We start from the raw sequence: 5,752 nt of genomic DNA, 5'->3' as shown, positions 1-5,752 counted from the left end.
TTATCTTTCGGCCTTCTCAGAGCCCATTTATTCTTGGGCTCATTTCCAGCATTCGTTTACTTCGGCCCGTTACTGTCATTTTCTGCTTATGGGCCAAATTCAACCCGTGGTTACAGTCGGCCCGTTTGTGGTCCGTTAACACATTGGGCCGTTTTCATAGCGTCATGAAATACGGCCTATTAACGATGGCCCATTATGGTCGGCCCATGAACGGACGATTCCAACTCTAGCCCGTTTACGGCCATAATGCGGCATGTTATTGGCCCATGTTTGGCCAATCGATCACTGCCCGTATAAGGCCCATTGATGATATGGCCCGTAGAAGGCCCATTGTTTCTGCGGCCTGTAGAAGGCCCATTGTTTCTATAGCCCGTGGAAGGCCCACTGTTTATACGGCCCATAGAAGGCCCACTGTTTCTACGGCCCGTAGGTGAGTGTCACTACAGTAAATATTAGCCCATGGTTATTGTGGCCTAGTTTTAAAAAATAGGTTGTTGCAGCCACTAGCAAACCACAGAAAAAGAACTGCACTGACTACAAGCAAACAAATAAACAAGACAATAAGGAAATAAATAAGCAAGCAACTTACACTAGGCTATCACGGCTATTACACACATTACATCCACTGGGCATCAAAGTTCGCCACCAGTGCAAATATAGGGAACACAGCAGCATATAAACGCCGCAGCAAAACAAGTCCACAACTTAAACCACTTCAGAAGAGCTCAAGAAACAATATCCTGGGTACCCATAATGCTGGCAAGATGCTTATCAAGCTTATTATCTTTCTCTTGTTTGGCGCTTAAATCCTCCAGCGCCTGCTATTGCACCAGAAAGTATGCATCTAAATTCTGCAGGGACTTCCTCAGTCCTTCGGCTTCCTGTCGCATAACATCTGATCGATGTCTTTCAACTTGAAGTTGAGACTCAAGAAGCCGAACTAATTCGGGCAACGAGTTCGAAGAGCTGGTGCCAGCAGTGGTAGCCAGTAACTCGAACACTACATCAAGACAGGACTTTGGGGTTGTCTCAGTGTCCTCAATATAGTTTTTATCAGCTTTCTTGGAGACCAACAGGGATGTCTCACTATCTTGAACCTTATCTGCATTACTTCCTTTACCATTGCATAACAGAGTACTCTTCTCCAATATTTTATCCGCGTTCTAAAAGGGAAACAAACAAACACATCTCAGGTTTACAATGTAGTATATGAAACTCATTTTGGTAAACCAGTTCAGTAGTAAGGTGGACAGGATAACAACATGAAACAAACATATATCTATGTAGTATGGTCACTGTATGGTCTATATCATTCTAGTTTATGTTGCCAAATCAAGATAGATACAGTTCGAATCATATCTATTTAAGACAAAGCAGCATAGACAGAATATAAGTGTGGGAAACTACACAGCAATAACAACACTTGTAATGTGCATGGCATGAGAACATAACTGTTTATTCAATTGAAACTGAAATCAACATAGAGCAAGTTACAACAGCAAACAGCCAAACACGTTGAAGAAACATGTTTAAAACATACCTGTTGCGCCATTGGAGTTTCAATTGCATCCTTCAAATTTGAAATTGCTTGGTATCAGTAAATACAGTGATGCAAGAGCAAAGTAGTATGAACCATAGCTACGGAACCTGACCTGAGAACAATTCTTCTTCTGCTTTAAGCATTGACTTCGGGTACGGAGTGGTGGTCCTCGTGATTTGGGCACTGCAGTTGCCTTACTAACTGCTCGTGTTTGGGTGCTCTGTGGTGGAGACGGTGCTGTGTCAATGGGAACTGGGTGTCTATCTACTGGGGTTGGGGTTAGAAGGGGTGTAGCTGGTTCTCTGTCCAACTGGGTAGGGGTACAATCTGCATGAGTGTGGGTTATGTGTGGTGGGGCTGATTCTTGGGCAAGTACAACCGTGGTTCTATTTGCATCGACAGGTAGCACGATCTTTTCTGAAGACCGTGTTGTTACTCCCATAGATACTGCCATCACTCCCTCCAATTGAAATGGCTGATAAACAAGAAAAGTAATTGAATGTACAGACATTGTAAGATAGACAGGTGTAATGGATAGTAGGGAAGAAAACAGGGCATGACATAATTCACATTTATGTTGTCTAAGCAAACAGAATAGCAGGACATAATTTCACATATATGATGGCTAATTAAATAGGATAGCATGACACAATTTCACATGTATGATGGCTAACTAAACAGGATAGAATGACATACTTCAAAATATGATGACTATGTAAACAGGATTACATGATATAACTATACGATGTGTCTATTAAAGTGGTTGGCATGCCATAAATCACAAACATGCCGTCGATGGAAACATGATGGCATGATATAATTCACGGATAGAATGACATAATTTAAAATATGATGACTATGTAAACAGGATGAGATGATATAACTATATTATGTCTTTAGAAAATGGGTTGGCATGCCATAATTCAGATACATGTTGTCTATGTAAACATCATGGCATGACATAATTCAAATATATGATTTATATACTAAGGAAGTGAGCAGAGGGCAATTGCATATATGATGTGTCAACTAAGGAGATGGCATTCAATATTGTGTATATTATGTAAAAAATAAGCACTGCAATACAACATATGCATTATATGAGTAATATAACACTGCCAAGTTTGAGCATACACCTCAGGGGGATAATAGGACTGGTCATCTGCCTCTGAATCCTCCTCTGAAGAGCTATCTGTAACCAGCAAGATATCTGCTTTAGCAGGTAGCATTGTCTGCTCTGAAGACCTTGTTTTCACTCCAGATTTCTCCATCACCAATTCAAATGGCTGATGCACAGGGAGAGCAGTTGAATATACAAACATTGTCGACAAAAGCAATGAGAAATACAAAAAAAGGACGACATGATATAATTCACATATATGACGCTTGCCTAAACAGCATGGCATTGCATAATTCACATAGATAATGCCTTGGAACAAGATAACATTGCATAATTCACATATATAATGTCTTGCAACAAGATGGCATTGCATAATTCACATATATGGTAATTAGACACTAAATAGGTGGCATTCACACAAAGCATGTCTAAACTAAGCAAATGACATAGCAATGCAAGATACCATATGCACGATATGAGTACCATAACCCTTTAGGGCATGCACCTCAGGAGGGAAATATGACTGGTCATCTGTCTCTGAATCCTCCTCTGAGGAGCTATCGGTAACCAGCAAGACATGCGCTTCGTCAGATAGCATTGTCTGCTCTGAAGAGCTTGTTTCCACTCCAGATTTTTCCATGACCGTGTCGAATGGCTGATGCACAGGAAGAGTAATTGAATGTACTAAAATTGTTGACAAATTTAACATATAATAAAAAATGATGGCATGATATAATTCACATATAAGATGACTGGTTAACCAGGGTGGCATTGCAAAATTAACATATATGATGCCTGGCTAGACAAGATGGCATTGCATGATTCACATATACGATAAAGAAACAAAACAGATGGCATTGACACAAAGCATGTCTAAACTAAGCAGATGACATCTTTAATGTATACAGTAAGCAATGCAAGGCACCATATGCACGATATTACCAACATCAGCATGCCAAGTTAGAGCGAAGACCTCATGGGGTAAATAGGAGTGGTCTTCTCCTTCTGAATCCCCCTCAGAACAGTTATCTTCCTCTGGATTACGATCCGAAATGCGTGGAGGGGGGGGGGCTGCCTTTGCGCCCACCATGGAACGACGTCTGCATGAAATTTTATTGCCATGCAAGGCTCGTCTCTTTTGCTCTACATGATCAGTTCCATTGTGTACAATAACTGGCATGCATAGGAATAAAACATAGTGAGATTATGTAAGAGTGCATGCACAAATCTAGAGTGATGGTAGCAAACTGTGGATAGACCCCAAACCAATGATAGCAAGCAGATAATAGCTTTAGTTAAAAAAATACAGATAATGGCTCCTTTAATGTTTGTTTGCACCCAACATGAAACTCATAGTAGAAACCGGAGATTAACCAGATAGTAGACAGATAGTACTGATTGTTGCCCCAATATGTACCCCACAACCATTTAAAAACTCAAGTTTCAGCATTAGTTTGGACCTGACTCGGAGTCTAATAGGTGAACACGACGATAATGTAGCATATCATCATATTAAGCGACGCATAACATAAGCAGACACGGAAGAGTGCGACCTCTCTTGTGGACCCGTGTAGTCCTCAAGGTCATCTGCTCAGTTGATGATGGTAATGCAGTTGTCGTGGCTGCCGGCGGCGGGGAAGAAGATCTGAGGCGGCGAAAGACAGTCTGGAGAGTGGATCCCTACTGTGGTGAACCCTTCCATCGTTGGAGCAGCTGAGCTGGGGTGGAACACAGCGCCGCAGGAGCAGGACAAACCACACAAGGTTTTCTTTGACACATATCTGTAACAGAAGTAATTGAGTTAGGGCTTGTTTGAATTTGAGGATTCTAACAATGCAGGGATAGGAAATAGACAGGAATAGGATAGGAATGCACGTGCAAAATAGAGAATTTAAAAACACAGGATTTCTGCCAATCTGGGTGTTTGATTCACAACAATTGGAAGATCATAGGATGCAAAAAAGCATGGTGAGATTAAGTCAAACCACAAGAAAATGTACGGTTATAATGCTATTATGCGACTATCTCTTAGTCTTGTGCTTGATGAATAGGAATATGAAAAGGAGGAGAAGTGGAAATTAGAATTCTTACAGTTTTTCTTTCAAGGAGACACTAAAGGAACAAATCCTACAGTTTTCCTTTGCTCCATTCCTTTGCACCAAATTCATGAAAAGTAGTACCATAGGAAACTTTCCAATTCCTATGTTTTTCATTCACTTTTCCTTTCAAGCACTGGCGATTCTAGTAGGTAGGCTTGAGCAAGGAAAATCCTACACTAAAAAAATGTTTTTGTGCTACTTCTAATACTTTGGACCCAGGCCACTGCCATACTAGCTCAACTACCAGGCCCATTGACAAATGCACAGCTCAAACGCACAGAGATAAATAATGATGGTGTTCAAGAGAGTCCATCACGGATAGCTAAGTTGCCTGGTACCTCACTACTTGTCATATATTAGGATAAAATAATCGCAGGTCCCGTTACTAGAGTGCTCAGTGGACAATATATATAACATGTAGAGTAAAAAAGAGATGCAACAAGTGTACAACCTCTTTGGCGAAGCCATGTCGATCTCAACGTGATTGGGTTGGCCGGTGAGGATGCTCCGGCTGACTTTGCTGTCGGAGGAGGGGAAGATCTTAGGCGTTTGGAGATGGAGCCCGAGGTACTGCTCCGCTGTGATGGAGGGTTTCATTGTTGGAGCAGCTCCGGTGAGTTGTACGACACCGAGGCTGAAGCAGGACAAGAGAGACAACGAACCACGTTAACCTGAGTGGAATTCTAATAGCATCTCCAATACATGACGTAAAATAAATAACCACAAAGTGCTAGATGTAAAATACATCAGCCACTCATCTCTGAACTTAACTGTCGAAACTGAACTTAACTGTCGAAACTGAACCTAACTGTCGAAACTGATTTTTGCTGTCGAAACTGAACGGACTAGCAAGGTGAGGCTACATGTCAATCGATTTTCAGCTATTGGATACGAAATCAAGGGCCTGCGGTTCATCTTCAACCTACACCCCCCCTGAGCCGCCAGCCACCACCGACCAAACAGCAGCCCCCCGCCGCCCGCGGCCGGCGGTGC

Source organism: Triticum dicoccoides, chromosome 2B (assembly GCF_002162155.2).
Source record: "Triticum dicoccoides isolate Atlit2015 ecotype Zavitan chromosome 2B, WEW_v2.0, whole genome shotgun sequence".
NCBI lineage: Eukaryota > Viridiplantae > Streptophyta > Magnoliopsida > Poales > Poaceae > Triticum > Triticum dicoccoides.
This window is presented reverse-complemented; position numbering follows the sequence as displayed.